The sequence below is a fragment of the Ambystoma mexicanum genome, chromosome 14 (assembly GCF_040938575.1).
Source record: "Ambystoma mexicanum isolate Mex_15411 chromosome 14, UKY_AmexF1_1, whole genome shotgun sequence".
Taxonomy (NCBI): domain Eukaryota; kingdom Metazoa; phylum Chordata; class Amphibia; order Caudata; family Ambystomatidae; genus Ambystoma; species Ambystoma mexicanum.
Window position 1 is genome coordinate 304,299,333 of NC_090940.1, and position 20,475 is coordinate 304,319,807.

The window sequence follows — 20,475 nt, forward strand, 5'->3', positions numbered from 1 at the left end:
CTTTGGTCAGATTTACAAGTCGATTTTATCGGGCCCATGATTCGCTCCTCTAGGGGGAACAAGTACATGTTGACTGTGACATGCTTGTACACTAAATGGGTGGAATGTCTCCCGGCCCCAAATTGCCTTCCAAATTGCAAGGCAGAAACAGCAGCTGCCCTTATGATCAACCATATCTTCTCGCGTTTTGGACTACCCCAAAGGATCGAGTCAGACCGAGGTAGCCACTTCACTAGAGAAGTGATGACAAAGATGTGGGAGATACTTGGGGTCAAAAGGAAACTACATATTGCCTACTGACCAGCCTATAGTGGTGGAGTTAAGAGATACAACAAGACAATTGTGAGCATATTAAAAAAGTGTGTGGCAGATTCTGGGCCAAGTTGGGACATCCGACTACCTCTTGTCCTGATGGCCATCAGATCTACCCCTTTATCTGCAACAAAAATGTCACCGTTTGAGCTGATGACTGGACGAAGAATGGTGTTCCACAGCATCTGCTCTGCAGAACCCAAGAGCAGACTTTGATTAATGCCTCCACAACTCATGAGCATGTTGAAAATCTGAGAAAACACCTTCAACATGCTTTTGCCTATGCTCAGCAAAATCTAGAAAGATCTGCAGACAGTATGAAGACCCACTATGACCTGAAGACTACTAGAAAAGAATACCAAGTAGGAGACCGGGTCTACTTATACAATTTCCAAAGGAACTAGGCCAAACAGCCCAAATTTCGCTACAAAATCTGTATCCCCAAAGGCAGTTTGGCAGAAGGGGACAATAAGTGGGTCCATATCAACCAACTGAAGTGTTGCCACCCTAGGCACACTCTGCAGCAACTAGAGGATTAATCTGGAAACCCAGAGGGGGACCTTCCAGACCCCTAGAATTGCAACTAGAAAACTATTCCATCGGTTATAATTAGGAATAATTGCAAACAGATAAGATTGTCATTATATGCCAAATGTATGCATCTACCCCACTACATGAATAGTGGTGGGGAAATGTCTACAAATATGCTCTGTTTTGCCATCCTAGAATTTGAACCATGGATCCTAAGCACCGAGGAGGACCACTCAAGGACCGGAAGGAAAGAGCCAAGAGGCCCGGGGTATCGCTCCATACTCTCATCCGGAACCAGAGAGGAGAACCTGTCGTTTCAGCGCTGATGGGAGAAGCAGATGAATTTTGCCATTTGGACCAGAAAAAAAAACTGAACACCCCAATCTCGCGACTTCCCCTTGATGGGCGGTCAAAAGTCAAATCGCGAGGGGGGGCTTTGTGGGATGTTTTAACACAATAGGCTCTGCCCTGCGCCATCCCTGTGTGCTGATGGTGAAAGAATCATCAAAAATGGCTGCAAAAGCCCTATGCGCGCCAAACCTATGAAAATTGCGCTTTGAAACCGGAAAATATGGCTGCCAGATCTACTTTGCCTGTTGTCAGTGGTGGAAGGAGACCACACTGGTGAAACATGCCACTGGGCTGCCTATCAAGGAAAAATGGAAACTGCAGGAAAGGCAGTGCTTTATTGCAAGAAACCCTGAAAATTGCTTTTAAATCCCTTTTTCTTGGTTGCTTTAAATACAAAATACTGGACCAAGACACCACAAAACATCCAATATCTTTGCTGGGTGTTACCTGCCACTTCATTTAAGGAATCAATATGAACACACAATGTCATGGAAAGCGGAATCTATCATGAAAATAGCCACAGTAAAAAGTGTGCTTGCCTGTGAAAATCTGTCAAAATCTGGGTGCAGTGCCAGCGGCCGACTGTGACTGTTTCAACAGCCTGCATTTAAACTGTAAATTTGTACCATTAAGATCTAATGTCTTAAATTAAGTGACCTGTTATCAAAAGTAATATAGGTTGCAACTATTTAGTCTGCATGGTTTAGAGACTGGAATCAGAGTTCTAGCTGCTTGATAAAAATTGCAAGTTTTATTTTAAATTAAGAAAATGTTATAAATTGACAATGAATTTAGGTGAACTCGGAGTCGCCAAACCAGTTTCCCCCAGCTTTCCCCAACAAAAGTCATCTCTCCTGCTTCTGCTCTGGACCAGGAACTCACATTCAGATGTTGATTAAGAGGGGGGGAGATTTTGGGCTGCTGCTCCTGGCTGAGACAATGAACCTTCCTTGGCTGAAAGGATATGCAGATTGTAAATGACAAATTAGATGTTGTGTCCCGGATAAAAAGTGTGAAATATTGTCAAATCCAGACCCAAGACCTCACAGCTACGGGGCTTGGAAGAATATTTGCTCCACAAAATATGTGATCTATGTATGTCATTGGTATAAAGATTGTACACATGTAAAGATGTATTATATCAAAAATAGATTTTATGTGCAAAAGGCAAAGGGGAGGTTTTCCCTGCCTCATAAACCACATCATCATAATGACACACTGTTTTCCCCTCCAATCAAGGGAGAGAGCAGGCTTTAGCCAATAGACTACCTAGGGGGTGCGCCTAGGATAATTCAGTATACCCACCCCTTTATCAAACACATAAATAGAGACAGCTGAGGACCTAGAAAGAGGGACTGATCCACCCACCACCCCGAATTTGGTGAAGCACTCTGACAGAGATCCACCCATACTCCTTGTTCCAGACTACAGAAACTTTGCAAGCAGAAAGGCTCAGAGCATAGCTGAACCACTTTCAGCTGGGCCTAAATTCCAGAACCCATCCCTAAACTTTAAAGGGGAAAACAAAGAAGCAGACAGCGGTGCTGTAACTGCTTGCCTGCCAAAGAATCATCTTCATAACCAGAAGGGCAGATTAAACCCTGTCTGGTGCCGTGCTGTGCTGTGCAGACCAGAGAGCCATTGCAGATCCAGTCCAGTCATACTGTGCAGTGTAGACCAGAGCGCCTTGCTGTCCAGTCCTGTCGTACGGTGTCCATAGGGCCTTGCTGATCGCTGACCCGTCCAGTCCGGTGTGCCCAGCACTCTGTCCCAGAAATCTTTGACCAGAATCCCTGACGGTTCCATTCAAAACATTGGTAGTGAGTATCCATAGTATAGGATTGTCACTAGCCTATGTACTGTCCATAGCCATCCATATCCAAATCAAATCTATCTTATATCCAAAACTGTATTGTAGAAATCTTTTTGTCTTGCCTGAACTCCCTTTCTTATCCTATAGTCCTTCTGTAATAATATTGTTAAAATCATCTTTGCGCTGATATATTTTATCTGAAGAAAGGCAAGAGTCTCGGCTGGCAAAATCCTGATCGGTGACGTCCTGGTCTGGTGGTTGTGCTGTCGTTTAGTTTGTATCTTCATAGTCCATCCCTAGTGTAAAGAAAACTTGCTTGTATTTTAAAAGCGCATCTTGTTTCACATTTTGCCTCTGTCTGGAAAAAAAACGACCTCCACGAAAATGTCCATAACTTCTTCATACTTTATGCTAGAAACGAAATTTAAGTGTCTCCTTGAAGCTAACATCCTAAGCTTTCCAGTGAACGCAAACCGCATCTCAACTCCCTACAGTATTTCTGCAATTGCGCTTGCCGCACTCAGAAAAGTTTGCCGCAAATTTTTCGTTTGGCTCAAATTTATAACGTGTGAAATAGCTTTTCATTGCACCCGACCTCAAAATTAAGTTTTCTCATTGCTGATTACTCTCAAATCATTGCTAGGTTTTGTTTGAACCCATACAAAGCGGCTCCCATTAGAATTTCAACAATTTTAGTGATTTAGACCATTTTTAGTGTTTACCCCATTCATTCAAAGCCAACTTTAAAACCATTTTTGACAGTTTGCCATTCAATTCTGTTTTTCTCTGGTGTTTGCTGGGGGGAAATTGGGATTGATACTATTTGCTTGAATTCTGCATTCCTGAAGCATGTACTCTCTTCTTCCATTTCTTTATATTGCATATTGGGGGGATTGAAGAGTGTGCAGGGGGAAAGAGTAACCACATTGCTATTGATTTGAACAAACCCACAGAAGTATTGTTGCTGTGCTGCATTATTTTTCGCATCATTACTCCTTGTGATTAAATTGATTGTTTAGTGTGACATCACCCCATTGGTGATCATTGTATACCCATTAAAATAGTGTGATATATATATATATATTGTGCAATACATAAATACATACTTTTAACTTTGCAAACCAGCCTGATTCTCGGTTCAGTGACCGAGGGTGTTAAAAGAGAGGGCCGTGATATAAGTGGTACATCGTTCAAAATAAAAGAATTTATAGACACAAATAATTAATTAAGGGTTTCAGTTGTGCATCACACGCTAGGCATTGACTTAGGTGAAGTGCCGGGTTGAAATCACTTACAGTAAATACACTCAAACAATCGATCTGGCACCCTGAGAGGAGGTAGGGATTGGGGTCCCCCACTCCCTCCCCGGACAGGGCATGGAGACAGGCCCTGTCACACATCACAGAGGGGCGGACACCCTGAGATGATCTGGGAAGGACACTTTGGAACAAAATGGCCCCAAGAAGGTTAAGGAAGAAGAGGTAGGACAGGGCTTCTCTTGACTCTTAGATAAGAGACAAAGAGAGTCTCAACCATCTGGGCTCATAAACCCCTTAAGACGAATGGGGTATTGGAGCCTAAACTTAGCTTGCAATTACTGGTTAATAATTTTCACCTGTGTTGTTGAAGGGTTTAAGGGTTTAGAAGGAGAGAGATCGGAGGGATGTGAGGGAGGCGAGGAGATCACAAATCCCTTAATTTCAAGATTTAGGGGAATGCTAACAGTGCACTGCATTGTAGGGGCACAGCACACAACAAAATCTTAGGATACAAAGGTACATGAGGCAGGGCTTACCAAATAGATGACAGAATGTGATGCCACCTTATAGCGGGTGAAAGGTAGCCACCCTAAACGTGAAAAGTCTTTACACCCCGCAAAAGGGATCACTGTTATAAAGGGAATTAAAAGTTGTGCCCTCCACATTTTAATGCTCCAAGAAACCCACTTCAAGATGTAACTGGAGAGATCCCTAAAGGGTACTTTGATTGGGAAAACATTCTGGGCTTCACTGAAAATCAAGAATGGGGGTGTTGGTAGTCCATTAACCAGAGACCTCAATGCGACACACGTAGTAGTACTGAAAGTACTTGACAACAGATTGCTTGTGAGTAGTAGTACTGAAAGTACTTGGCAACAGATTGCTCATGAGTAAAGGGGAACATGTGGGGAACATGTTACGCACTCAACCAAGGACAGAAGGACTTTGTGACCAGGGCACTACAAAAAGGCACTAAATGGGCAGCAGGGCTTTGAATCCTGGAAGGATACTTCAACCATGTGTTTCACCCACGGAGGATCAGACTAACAATAGGTAGGAAGGAGAGCGACCATGACCACCCATTGTTGATATGCCATTCGGTCGTCTTTTACAGAGACACGGGTGGGCAGATGCTTGGCAGCTTGTGAAAGGAAACAAGCGATGGTATACCTTCTTCTGCCAGGCACACAAGAGCTACTGACGGACAGGCTTAGTCTTTGTTGAAGAACACAACTCTCCCATTGTCGAGGAGGTAGCAGCGGTACGTAGTACATGGTCAGATCACCACTTTGTGCGAGTCCAACTGAACTGGCCAACTGTGGTTAGATGGAATGGGCAATTGCAATCTAATGCTTGCACGTGTTCCTGTGTCTTCTCCAATGTGTACTCCCATATCCTGTTGCTGCAAGGCTCTGTGCCTCCTCCTATTTGCTGCAGTAACACTTCTGCTTTTCTTCTGCCTGCTGCTATGCATTCTGCCCAGTGGTGCCATTGTTGCTGCCCCTTCCATGCAGTCGCCAAGTCCAACTACTGCTAGTAAAGCATCACGTTTAGTCCACTGCCACTGCAGCGCAGGGAAACCGCCTTGCACTCCGCGGCAACGTCCTTTGCCTGAAATAGACAGAGCTTTGCCTCTTGGCTTTTCCCACAGACATATACAGTCCCCGAGGACATTTATCTAGCCTCCTGTATCTCTGGGTTTCCAAGGTGGCACTGGAGATGGAGCACCCTTACCTTTGTGAGACCACCTTAAGAACAAAGATAAGCGCCCATTTGCGGCCTGCCTTTTAAAGATACCTGTCCTGTAGAAGACGTTTTTGCTAAATTTACTCTGGGGTGAAAGCTGGATTGGTGAGACAGTGTCATATAGCATCAGTTACTGAGGATCAGTCATAGGCAACTGTACCAATGGAAGTACTTTTAACTGCATAAAAATGGGGTACATTATTTTAGAAGCGACCTGGTTCCACATCCTTGCTTATATGTGCCAGAGAAGGGTCAAGCCTCCGGCCTTGAGAGGCAAACTCCTATATCCATCTCTTCAGAAAGACAGACCACTATTCTGCAGATTGGAATGTACAGGATGTCGATGTGCAGCAGTCTGTGTAACTGAGCTTTCCCTCACATTTTCTTGGACAAAATCAGCAATGGCAATGCATCACCTGGATCACATATATGTATTCTTCTAATTTAATTATGTTTAACCAGTATCCACTGTGACAGGGCCAACAATTTGTCCTTGTTAAGAGTGGGAATGCAGAACCAGCCCCAAAACCACGGGGAGATGTGTCAATCGAGGAAGACCCCATGCCGCCCCTCGGCCTATTGCCAGTATGGTGTGCTAGAAAGTACCCCACTCATAAACCACACGTCTGCCAGCTAATACTGGTCATGTTCTCCATGTCTTTTGCAGAAACTACGCTGAGGAAGCGCAAGATCTGCCCCGCATCGCAATGGGAGACCTACCGAAAGGAATCCCCAGCGTTTCTTTTCCTCGGCTCAATCTTAACATTTCGGAGTCTGGGTCAGTGAAAATCCTGCCCGCCGCAACGAAAACACAAGTGGCCCTGATGAGCAAGGGGAATTCCGATGTAGAGTCCCGCCATGATGGCAGCAGCAGAAGTCGGACTTACCCTAGTGAAACCGCCCCATCACGAACTGCTGGAATCCTTGATCCGCGACAATTCTGCGCAGAGGAAGTAGGCTGGGGTTATTCCCCCCCTTTTAATAAATCACCTTTACACACACACATCCTGGGCCAGATATAAGACATGGAAGACCAGCAACAGAGGCCCAACCCCACGAGGGAGAGGAAGATACAAGGACGCAACAGGAAACAGGAAGCGTGGGTACCCGGGTGAGGCCAGAGGAGGAGAAAGTGGCAGACTACGAGACAGAGGAAATAGCAGAGTTTAGAAGCAGATTGCAGAGAAGGTGAGGTGTTGGTGGTTTTGAGGAAGGGTACAGCAAAGTGATCGAGCGTGTGAGTAATGATTGAGTACAGGTAGATAGTGTAAGGAGTGGCTATGAAGAGATTGCTACAGAGTGGACGAAGAATGTGTGAGTGGTAGTGGTGGCAGGAGAGTAGTAGTGGTAATGATAATGATATGTTATTTATATATCGCTTACTCCTAAGCGCTTTACATAGAACAAATGTACCCACATGGTTTGGGGAGGAGAGTGGTAGCGATGAGAGGAGTGTTGTTGAAGGAGGACAGTAGTAGTAGTGGGTGGAAGAGAGTCCTAGTGAGTGGAGGGAAGTATTATGGGTGCGAGAAGAGTAGTAATGGGTGGAAGAGAGTGGTAGTGAGTGGAGGAGAGTAGCAGTGGTGGCAGGACAGTAGCAGTGGGAGGAGGAGCAGGAGGAGTAGCCAGGAGAGTAGGGGAGTAGTCAGGAGAGTAGTAGATTGTGAGTGAGAAATAACACAGACCGGAGGCAATAGGTAGGAGGAGTAAGATATCAGAGGGTCTGAAGAGTGTGGGTGGAGTAAGGCAGAGAGTAAGACAGTAAGAGAAGAGAGGAGAAGGGGGGAGTGGGCGTATATGAACAAGCCTGAATCCAACATAGCAACTGCAAGGCACTCCCCTAGTCCCCAAGGATACCAATATCTGGATAGAGTAGGGACACCTAGAAGTCCCAGAGGGAGAGTAGAGAGCCAATGCCTTAGGTAGTCATGATTAGCCTAATTCAGACACTAGACAGTAGGTGCTGCCAGTCGGTAGCACTAACCTGGAGCTACAGATGCATTAGGATAGGGAAGTGTGCAGTAGCACTTTTTGGGCCTATCTATGTGCAGAATGGGATTACTATAATAAACAGTGTTGGACCCAAATGACCGGACAGATTCAAAGAATATGGCAAAGTACTACTCTTATCAGTTCAATAAAGTACGGCAATCAGTTTGTAGTTCACACAGTAACAATGCAGATTAGTTACACCATAGCTTTATACCTCAAAGTGCGTCAGCTATGACATCATCCCATGTGGCAAATATTACAACCTATTGGGTTTAGGGATTCGTTAGGGGAACAGATTTACTTATAGAGTGTATACATTTTAGTTACTTTATTGGCTGCTACTCTCTGGTAGGCAAGCCTCAAACTTCCCTCAACTACGTGTAATACAGATTATAACAGTATAACAGTAGCGGATCGGCTCATGCAACATTGTATGCTCATTGTTGCATAGGCCCTCGTGATAGGTTGGCATCCTCTCCCAACCTTGGACTCTGAGCTCACTAGCAGCACGTAAGTAAAACAAAACTCAGGTGCAGAGAACAACGCCAGACTACCACTGTGACAATGAAACAGCTAGGCGGCTTGATGGAAATTAAAATGGTCTTTATTCACACTATTTCATAAAGAAAAAAAAATAAGCTTTAATCAAAAGTTGCTGCAATGTCCTTTCTCTGTGCTTAGGCCTCTTCTCTGATCCTTGCAGGGGATCTGGTAAGGACTTCTGGCAAGGCTTCTCCTCCTAGTCCTCATACGCCCACCAGCCTTCAGCAGCTCCTGATGTCGTGTCTGGTTCGATCTGCAACAAAACCAAGAATGAACACACTCTCGCCTTCCAGCGTTGTCTTTATATAGGCAGAGTTTAACAGGCCAATCAGTGTTCACTTCCTCCTCCAGTCTATATAAACTCTCCCAAGCCCCACCCCCTTTTCCCTTGAGGCATTGCAAGCTGTCCCGACCTCGATTTCCACCCGCTCCCAGTTCCAGTCATCTCTGACCAGGTGAGTTCTTAGTTTCTTCCTGGAAGGGTTTAGGTGGGTCTCTGGGAGTCTTGTGTTTTTGTCCTGCTCTATTATGTTGTTAGAACGCTGACTTTCATAATCCACGGCTCTGTGATTCTCATGTGGGTTCCAACTGCCGAGCACCCGCAGGTTCCCCATGCTGCGGCAGCCCCGCCTCTCCCTGCTCGCGGTTCCTTGATTTCTCTGCCGGCTGTCAGAATCGAACGTCGGCGTTACTTCTAATTCACATGAGTGCGACGTTCTGACTCTCGTGTGTCCGCCCGAAGGTTCCACGTCTTTCATACCACCACTAGATTCGAACGTCGGCGTCTCTGCTACTTCGCAGAAAGGCTGCGTTCCGATTCTTTTGGGCCCGTCCTGGAGTTCCATATTACCCTTCTCTGTCTGTTTTTCGCCTGGATTAGACATTTCCTGACCCCACCATTCCCCAACCAGGTGGGCCTCTGGGTCTCGGGCCCCTCCGTGGTATAACGGACCCTCTTTACTGTTACATACACCCCCGAAGCATCCAGCCGATCGGGCTGGTCAGGATTTCTGGATAAGTAATCCGGAACTAATTGGAAAGCCGCTGGTCGGTGCACTGTTTCAAAACAAAATTCCTGTAGGGTTAAGAACCATCTCAATACTTGTTGGGTTGAGTCCTTGTGCATGGCCAACCATTGGAGGGGAGCATGCTCTGTAAAAACTGTAAACTTTCTTCCAACGAGGTAATATCTGAGTGTCTCAATGGCCCATTTGATAGCTAGACACACTTTCTCAATGGTAGAATACACCACCTCATGTGGTAATAGCTTGCGACTTATAAAGGCCACTGGTCGTAGATCTGTTTCAGTACCTTGTGATAGTACGGCCCCTATTCCTATTCCTGATGCGTCTGATTGCACAAAAAACCTTTCTTGGAAATTGGGACACCTTAGAACAGGTTGTGTTGATATTATCTGTTTCAGCTCTGTAAAGGCTTTACAAGCTTCTTCATCTTTAAGCAGGTCGCCTTTGTAGGAAGATTTGAGAGCCTCTGTCAACGGGCTGGCAATGGAAGAAAACAAAGGTATGAAACAATTATAATATCCAATGAAGCCAAAGAAGGCTCTGATCTGTTTCTTATTGCTGGGCATAGGCAGTTTCCCTATTGCTTCAATTTTGTCCAACTGGGGTCGTATAACCCCGTCCCCGACCAGATATCCCAGGTATCTAGTCTGATTGGCGGCCAGTAGAGTTTTCTTTGGGTTTATGTTAAGACCTGCTTATTGCAACGATTTTGTCACGGATGATAGTTGACTCAGATGATCCTTCCAGTTTTTACTGTATACAACTATGTCATCCAGGTAGGCTGCACTGTATCCCTTATGAGGAGCGAGAACCTGATTCATCAGTACTTGGAAAGTTACTGGGGCTCCATGTAAACCAAATGGTAGAACTGTAAATTGATATAGACCGGAAGGGGTAGAAAAAGCGGTTTTGATTTTATCTTCAGTCCTTAACGGAATCTGCCAATAACCCTTTGTCAGATCAATGGTACTAATGTACTTAGCAGTACCTAACTGTTCAATAAGTTCATCAATACGTGGCATGGGGTAGGCTTGGTATGTAGAGATGGAATTCAATTGTCTGTAGTCCATACAAAAACGTATACTCCCGTCTGGTTTTGGAACCAGAACAATAGGGGATGACCAGTGGCTACATGATGGTTCAATTACCCCTAGCCTCAGCATCTCCTCCACTTCTGCTTGCACTGCATTCCTTTTTGACTCAGGCAATCGGTAAGGACGGATCCTTATGCTCTGTCCTGGTTCTGTTTCAATTTTGTGTTCTGCCAAGTGTGTTCTTCCTGGGTAGAAGGAAAACACATTACTTAAAGGCTCAAGGTGTTCCTTCAATTCTCTTTTCTGTTCTGTTGTGAGCTGTTTTCCCCACTGAACTGAATTGAATGCAGGTTCCTGGGTCATTCTTCTGACTACCTGTATGGTTTTGTTCAGGGTCTTCCATTCCTTCAGCAAGTTTACGTGGTAATTCTGTGTTTTTTCCTTCCGATCGGGTTGATCCACCAAGTAATTTACTGGACCTAATATTGCCTTTATTTTATATGGCCCCCTCCATTGGGCCAACATTTTGTTCTGGCTGGTGGGCAATAATACTAACACCTGGTCACCTATTTTAAACTGTCGAACTCTGGTGTTCCGATTGTAATATTTTTCCTGGGTTAACTGGGATCTTCCCAGGTTGGTTTGTGGCAGCTCTCTCATCCTAGTTAAATTATCCTGTAGTTCAATCACGTAGTCTGTTAGGGTGGCAGGCTCTTCTTGACCTTCCCATTCTTCTTTGGCAATATCCAGTATTGTTTTCGGTTGATGACCAAATAATAATTCAAAGGGTTAAAAACCTGTTGAAGATTGTGGAGTATCCCTTAATACCATTAGTACCCAGGGTACTGCTCTGTCCCAATTCATTCCGGTAGGTGCCGTCGCCTTCTTAAGCTGTCACGACTCGCTCCCTTTGCTCCCATTCCCGCCACTTGGGGGCATGTTTTGGGGTTTATTCCCTACTGGACATTTCCTCCGAACCTAATGCTACAGTGCTGTGATGAATTGAGAGCGCTAAAACCTTATTTTCCAAGTTACTTGCCTTCCGGATCCATTCCAGGTTTTCGGCAGCCAGCATGCTTCTTTAATCTAATGACTATGCTTCCCAGAATGCCTGGCTCACTGCTTCATCTCCTCCCTTGCAGGACAAGGTTGGGTGGAGGATAGGCAACACCTGTGGCTGCAGGTGCAGCAAGCGGCACACCTGAGGGGTTGCTTGTTAAGCAGCTTTAAAAGCCTCAGTTTGCTTCAGTACAGCGCTGGTCATTGTTGCAGTGTTCCTTTTGTGACTGGTGCCTTGTTCCTGGTTCTTAGCTTTGCGGCTAGTTCCTAGTTTCTGTTTCTTGTTCCTCTACCCTGGATTTCTAATTTATGTGCTTAATTGATTTCTAGCTTTCCCTTTCTGTCTTCCTCTGTCTGCAGGCAGCCTTTCTCAGTGCTTTCCCCTTTGATGCAGCCCAATTTACCTGTGTTCTCTTTTTCTTTGATTATGTCCTTTGCTACTGAAAAGGTTGATGCTTTAGTCTTACCCTTTATAGATTTAGCTTCCTGCCTTTATTCCTTGGAGGGGTGGGAGAAGTTTGCCTTTTGTAATATCGTTTTCCCGTCTCCTTACTTTCTATTGGAATCCATTCCATGTTTTCCCTTGCACTTCTGCATTTATTTCCATTGATTATTAGGTTTGGTGTGCTGTTGTAGCTAGCTCCTGTGTGAATGCCTTTGTTTTCCTCACTATTCTATAATCACAATTCTTACTTGCCCCTTGTCTTGAGTCTTATGTATTTAGTTATCCTCCACCCATTGCTGTTATAGCCTTCTGGGTCCCTGTTTGATCAACAGGGTTCGTGGGCTTACTGACATTCTAGTGGTATTTCCAGTCCTCGTGAGTACTGTTTTTAAGTTCTTTATTTCAATATCATCAAGAGTGTCAGCTCACAGATCCTGTCCTTGCTTGCCCTCTACGTGGGTTTAGCGCTGTCAGTATCTGTAATAGCATAGTGGGTAAGGAGTTTGCTGACTTTCCTTTCAGTCATAAGGAGGTTCTAAGTGCTTACCCCACATCCCTTTTCATATATTTGTATTATTGTTTCACTCTATCTGCACTCCTGGGTTTTAGTATACATGAGTCTTGGTTCTTGTGTGCACGTTGTTTGATTCAAGGTTATTCACTGTGCGATTTTGTGCACATTTCCCTTGCCATATTTGCTGCCTTTGTACTCACCTGATTAATCCTGACATAAGCATTAGTTTGATGGTCTTGTTATAACGCTCTACCAAACCATCGGTTTGTGGATGGTAAACCGACGTCCGGATTTGCTTTATTTGAAGCTGTTGACATACTCTTCTCATCACTCCTGATACAAAATTTCGACCTTGATCCGTTACTATTTCTGATGGTATTCCTATCCTGGCAAAGAATGGAATCAATTGGTTGCATACTTGGATGGTACTTGTTCCTCTCATCGGAAAAGCTTCTGGATATCTTGTAGCGTAGTCCACCACTACTAACGGATATCGGTATCCATGACTACTGGGTTCCAGTGGACCTACTATATCCATGCCAGTCCTAAAAAATGGTTCTTTGATTAATGGAATAGGTACTAATGGGGCCCGTCTTGGTTTGTTTGGGTTTGATTTTTTGCATGTGGGGCATTCATCACAGTACTTTGCCACTTCCTTATAAACTCCTGGCCAGTAAAACCGCTTCAATATTTTCTCTAGGGTTTTTTCTCTGGCCATGTGACCGCCTGTCTGGTCATCGTGAGCCATCCCTAGTATAGACTTTCTGAAACTCAGGGGTACTAGAAGTTGTTCCGTCTCCTGTTCATCAGGCTTTTTGGTAACGCGGTATAGAAGTCCCCGCTGTACTTTAAACCTCGGATAACTGCTGTTACTCTCTGGGTCTTTCATTGCTTGCTCGAGGACATGCTTTAAAGATGGGTCAGTTAGTGTTTCGCTTCTAAAAGAAACTCTTTTATCTTCAGAAATCCAATCTACGAGTCCACTGAAACTCTCCACCCATCTCTGTTTCTCTTCTCTCACTTCTCTTCTGGTTTTCCTTGGTATTCTCTTACTATTCCCTTCAATATCAGTTTCTGAGAAAGGAGCTCTTCTTAACCATTCCTTTTCTCTAACACAGTCATCAAAGTTGGGCAGGTCAGTCCCTATTAACACAGGAGCAGGTATATGAGGCATGATGGCTACCTCCATTGGGGTGTGAACCCCGTTAACTTCTATGTTTACTTCTTTTGAAGGGTAGGACTTTACATCCCCATGCACACATTTCACCGAAATATTTTGCTTCCCCTTTTTCCCCAAGACACTTACTTCTGGTCTGATGGTGGTTTGCTCGCTTCCACTGTCGACCAGGCCTTGTCAGGGTACACCGTCCACTCGAACTTCCACTGTATAGGGCTCTCTTCTCCTTCTAAACTCCTGGTTCTGTATACAACCAATCTCCATAGGTTTGGGTTTGTTCTTTCTTGGGCAAAATCTGGCGATATGTCCCCACTCCCCACAATCATAACACTGGGGTTGCCTGCTGGAGATGGGCCATGTCGAACCTCTGGGATCTACCTTGGTTGGCTTTACTTCTCCCAAATTCGTGGGTCGAGGAAGTAGGGGTTTATTTCCTCCTTCCACAGGATTTATCCTGGCTCCACCTGCCTTTTGGAATGCTGTGGCAATGTCTATGGCTTCATTGAGAGTGGGTCTATGGTGTTGCCGGACCCATTGTTGAATATTGCTTGGAAGTGCATCCACAAACTGCTCTAACTTCACTTTGTCCATGATTTCAGGTATAGTGCAGCTGGCTGGTTTTAACCATTTTTCGGTTAAGTCGTGTACCCGATAGTACAGTTGCCTTGGAGTTTCCCCATTGTGAAGTTTGGTTTGCCGAAGTTTCTGATGATAGGCCTCTTCATCCACCCCCATCCTTTCTAGGATGGTTCTTTTTATGTCTGCGTAACTTGTGTCTCCGTTAGGGTTTGCCGCCTGGTAAGCCCCTTGCATTGAGCCTGTTAGCAAAGGAGCTATGAAGTGCCCCCATTTCTCCACCGGCCACTGGGAGTTTCTAGCGACCCGTTCGAAATTCGTAAAGAAATAACCTGGATCCTCGCCGGCCTGGAACTTCTGTAGAATGTTGGAAGGGGCAGGCGTCATGGCTCTATGAGCGACCACCGCTTCTGTTACTTTCTTCAGGGCATCCTGGGAGGCAGCTTGCAACTGTAGGGCTTGTTGTATAGCTTGTCGATCCGCCTGGGCTTGATGTCCCTGCACCTGCACCAGTTGCTGGAGCTGTTGCTGTCCTTCTGCTAAGGCCTTGATGATACTCTCCATACCGTGTTTCAGTATCCCACCGCTGCCACCAAATTTGTGACAATGAAACAGCTAGGCGGCTTGATGGAAATTAAAATGGTCTTTATTCAGACTATTTCAGAAAGAAAAAAAAAAAAGCTTTAATCAAAAGTTGCTGCAATGTCCTTTCTCTGTGCTTAGGCTTCTTCTCTGATCCTTGCAGGGGATCTGGTAAGGACTTCTGGCAAGGCTTCTCCTCCTAGTCCTCATACACCCACCAGCCTTCAGCAGCTCCTGATGTCCTGTCTGGTTCGATCTGCAACAAAACCAAGAATGAACACACTCTCGCCTTCCAGCGTTGTCTTTATATAGGTAGAGTTTAACAGGCCAATCAGTGTTCACTTCCTCCTCCAGTCTATATAAACTCTCCCAAGCCCCGCCCCCTTTTCCCTTGAGGCATTGCAAGCTGTCCTCGACCTCGATCTTCACGCGCTCCCCGTTCCAGTCATCTCTGACCAGGTGAGTTCTTAGTTTCTTCCTCAAAGGGTTTAGATGGGTCTCTGGGGGTGGGTCTCTGGGAGTCTTGTGTTTTTGTCCTGCTCTATTATGTTTTTAGAACGCTGACTTTCATAATCCGCGGCTCCGTGGTTCTCATGTGGGTTACAACTGCCGAGCACCCGCACTGCGGCAGCCCCGCCTCTCCCTGCTCGCGGTTCCTTGATTTCTCTGCCGGCTGTCAGAATCGAACGTCGGCGTTACTTCTAATTCACATGAGTGCGACATTCTGACTCTCGTGTGTCCGCCCGAAGGTTCCACGTCTTTCATACCACCGCCAGATTCGAACGTCTGCGTCTCTGCTACTTCGCCGAAAGGCTGCGTTCCGATTCTTTTGGGCACGTCCTGGAGTTCCATATTACCCTCCTCCGTCTGTTTTTCGCCTGGATTAGACATTTCCTGACCCCACCATTCCCCAACCAGGTGGGTCTCTGGGTCTCGGGCCCCTCCATGGTATAACGGACCCTATTGACTGTTACAACCACCCACTTGCCCAATGAGCCCACCATCTCTCATCGGTCAGGCCTTCAGCCAAGGCCTCTTCTTCACGGTTGACCTTACGGACTGTTCTCTTCTCTGGGACTTTTAAGGGAGTCTAGGTACACCACTATCTTCGTCTGGAGCTTAATGAATAGGCCTTGCTTTTCGAACTCTGAATCACGTGTGAGGAGACCACGATTTTGACCAGTTCTACCTTTTATTTAGTGCTATTTAATTCAATTAAGCTGGGTGTCATTACTCTTGGCCTCTGGAGACTTAGTTGCTCTACCTCACATAGGCTTGCCTGCATCTTTTATTGTGAATACTTGGCACTTGCAAATGTTTGCTCATTTACTTAATCGAACAGAAATATGTCCCTCATACGTTGCTTATCCTCATTGACTCCCCTTGTACCCTTTAGTAGCTTTTCACTGTGGCATCCTTGATCTCTAGCCAGCAGCTATTCTATCTTCATGCATACATTTGTATTTCCAGCCAGTGTCAGCTCTGCAGCTGTGGTCTCTCTCCTTTGAGCTCTCTGCTTTCTATCATCGAGAGCCGACGTCCATCTTTGCAACATGGCCAGTTCACCTGTCTTATGTTGTCTACTGGAGCAAGCTTCTATATGGCTCATTTACCTTGCGTTTCTGCGTATATACATTCACTACTCATTTGGTTACTTAACCTCTTTGTATATATGGTTTCTTCTTACTTGTACGTATGTTTTACTCTTCTTTCTTCAGTTACGTCTTCATTCTTAAGTATTCTTTTTTTTAAAACCTTTATTTTTAGCTTTTATATCAACATAATACAACCACGCACCCACATTAGGGTGAACTTAACTTGCGCCAAATCCCACTCGCCCCGCCCCCACTCAACCCCCCCGACATCTCACTCCGAAGTTCAGTGCACATTGTGCTGCATATTGCATCGCCCCAGTTCGGTGTCCCAGTGACATGGAGGTATTAAGCCAAATGATCTGCCGAAAAAGACCTCCTATTCTAACTGGCGATTTCTGGGGAGGACGGAGTCTCCTCTGCTTCGTTCATCGGAAAGGTTACCAGGGGGGCCCAGATGTCAGGCAGACGGGCATGAAGGGGCAGCAGTTTAATGAAGTCTGTTTCCACATCTTGGCAATACAGAATGTCCCTGCGCCAAGCAGCGACAGTGGGGGGGGACCTCGACCCCAGGCCATGGCAATCCTCCTCCGGGCAAGAGTCAACAGCAGGCTAGCCAATTTTCTTATTGGTGCTGACAGAAGCCTCATCATACCGAGCAGGGCTGCTGTCTGATTCTTAAGTATTCTTATAGCGTTTAGTGCGTCACTGTATCTTCGCCTTACATCACTTTGCATCTGTCAGATCTTCCTTACAACTCCTCAATATTCAGTGGTGTCTGCAAATCTCCTGCTACCACCTCAGTATGAGGGTACATTCGATACGGTTGTCTGAGTGCCTAACTTCTCTCATACACTTGATGCAGTATTGGGATGATACCTGGTGGCATGCAGAGTGTCTTCCTGTTATTCATCCAGTATGATGGAGGTGAGGGGGCAGAGTCTATCAGTGGCGTACATGTATGTTCCTCTACAAAAGCAACACCAATAGACGAAAGAGAGAGAGAATGCCCCCCACAAACAACTCAATAAAGACCCTTGAACTTTCTTTGAGACACTGGGTGGTTTGTGTGTAATATATGTCACGACATGTACTGTATATTCTTAATCCTATCTGTATCCATTTACACCACACTCTGGGCTTTTAACCTGGCTATAATTCTGTGTCACACCAGTCTCACAAGATTTGTATGATCTTCAAAGAACTGCGAGCTATATAGAGGCATTAGAAACACACAGAGCTGGAGGTTAGTTATTTCCCCTAAGTAGGGTAAGTTCGCTTATTTGCCCCCTTAACATAATATTTACAATATAATACATGTATTATTGGTAACTTAATGGGATAATAGAAGACTGATCCTACGTTCAGGTGGGATGCATTGATTAAACACACAAGGTGAGTGTTGCCTGATGATGACAATATGATGTGTATTAAAAAGTGGAAAGGCTCACTGCATACACCCATTTTAAAATCCTTTTTAAGACAATGTGGAGCCATCTCTACCAGCCAGAACATTTAACTCTAAAATATGGATAACACAATCAATAGAGGACATTTCAGATTTTCTCCTAATAATTGTTGTTAGACAAAGGTAAGTGTGACAAACGAATGCATATGGTTGAACTATAAGCCCTTTCTTTAAGCATGTTAACCTTTGGTGTGCTATGACATTTAGAACCACGGTTATGTGCAGATCCAAGCCTTTATAATTTCAAATGTTCGTGTTCCACCAGTGTGGAGTGAGCCAGCAGTGGCTGGAAGGGACAGGATGGGCCTTTTATCAGCGTCACACCTTAGCTTCCACTGAGAGTGGTGGGCTGAAAAAAGCACCTCTCCCCTGGTTCAGCCACTGTGACCTTGATAGAGTAACACAAGGTCTTGGTTCTGTTCTGGGGGTATAGGTTCTCAGGACAGGAAAAAAAATAACACGATTGGCAAAGAAAAACCTGCCTGCTGTAGCAGTCCATGGAGGGAGTAGATCTTTCTGAGCAGGACTCCGTAAGGTTAGAGCTGGTAGGTCGACAGCAATTACGCCAACGTAGGCCAGGACCAGGAAGGAGAAGCCAGGGAGGGAACAGGGTGAACAAGAACAAAATAACAAGGAAGAGAGGGCCGGCAGGAAGATAGATAAGAGAGTGTTGAGGCAGAGAGCAAGGAGGGAGGTAAGGAATAACGCTGTGGCAAACAAGAGTTTGTGATGCGCTGAGTTTACAGAGGAGCTCCATTAAGAAGACAGGATCCGTCGGGGGCAAACCTCTGGAATCTGTCACTGACATGCTGACGTCCCAGTCATGCATGCAGACGTCTGCATACGCCATCTTGGCTTGGGATGGTGTATCCTTCATCATTGCCATTGGGACCAGGATGCTAAACTGTGGCTGCGGCGCAGAGACCTGAATGATGTGTCGTGGTCGCTGCAGCAAGTCCTTACACCTTCATCCCAGGACTCCCGTCTCGTCCCACCTGCCTTTTGGGTGAAGCCAAGTGAGTCAGTACCAATGCCACGGAGGACTGCAGAAAGTGGCTAGGTGGTCTGCAGACCATGGCTGAGGCTTCTATTTAGAGAATGCTGATTGATTTGATTTGATTTGAGGATTTTTACCACGCATACCCATGGTGGGACCGAGCAAGAATGCATCTGGGTGCAGGGTATTCATCTATACATTTGTCGCTGTGTAGGGAGTCAAACGTATTCCCTTTGAGGGAATCTACAGTCCAATTTCATCAGCATGGTGCATGGTGCAGTAAATTTGGCTCAAAGGGAATACGTTTGACTCCCTTGGAATGCTATTTAAGAAAAATAGAAGTTTGATTCAGGAAGTTGTGGATATGATTCCAGACCTCAGAAATTAATAACTCCCTGAACTGAGTGCTATAAAGAAACCGGAATTACAGAGAGAAGTCAAAAAGAAGCACAAGACAATTTTCTGCCCCTGAAGAATGTCCGGTTATTAACAAACATTCAGGACAGAAACTTATATAAGTCGGGCTTAGCTGTTACGCACAGTAGCAAATAAGAACAGTTGAATCAGCTACTGTGGATAATGTTCAAGTAGTTGTTTAACTTGAATATGTGTGGTATTTTTACCACTTTTATATATTGTGTACTTTTTATGTGATTTAATGCAGTTTTATGTGAATGTCTTTTGATACTTGTGCTGTTTAGCAAATGAATTAAATATGATATTTTAAATATTGAATACATGTCATTTATGATATTTAACATAGCCTTTATTTGGTGAGTGGACTATGTTAACTGGTTTCAGATTGCTGTGGATAACATATTGTATTGTACAAATATCCATGAACTCCCACCATCTTCTTAAATCCAACTGCGTACCATCTACATACTGCGTGGAGTTTGTGGTGAAGAAATTACATTTTGTGATCAATATGGATTCCTGCGCGGGTGGAATCTGTCAGGTTACATTTTGAAAATGTTAAGAGATGAAGATACATTACAGGTTTTTAAAAAAAGGATTGTAACATTGAAGACAAACAGAGGTCAATGGAAGGCGTGTTTCGCGCACATCCTTGCGCGTTTTCTTTTTTAATGCTCGAGGGGAAAAGGAGGAAGGTAGTTGAATGTAAAACATGAAATAAAATGGTTGAGTGGAAGCCTGTGTCTGGTAGATAAACATCTCGTGTTACTTACGGTTTCGTCTGCGTCAGGAAGCTGCAGCGACGGGAGGCCTCGCCTGTCGAGAAAGAGAAGTCAGCCTGTTACTGTGGCAATTTTAACCAGGTTACATCCTTTAAAAAAAAAAGGCTTTGAAGGGGCCCAGAAATTGTCACTGTTACTGTGAAACACAAACACGAGCAACTTTGTTCAGTAAACGGCCGGTAGGCTTTTCAGATCGAGAAATTGGCCGCCGGGCTCGCGCTTCCGCAGTGTGCGGTGTTGCTAGGGTGCACCCCAAAGAT

The 20,475-nt window shown here is 45.1% G+C and overlaps 1 protein-coding gene across 1 annotated transcript in view; it reads right to left on the minus strand.

Annotated features, from left to right (window-relative positions):
* The window catches only part of FOXN3 (forkhead box N3), a 1,349,433-nt gene that overhangs the window by 880,474 nt on the left and 448,484 nt on the right, over positions 1-20,475 (minus strand). The window contains exon 2 of the mRNA XM_069637430.1: positions 20,207-20,249. The gene's annotated coding sequence lies outside the window, so the exon portion shown is untranslated. The remainder of the gene's footprint in view (positions 1-20,206; positions 20,250-20,475) is intronic.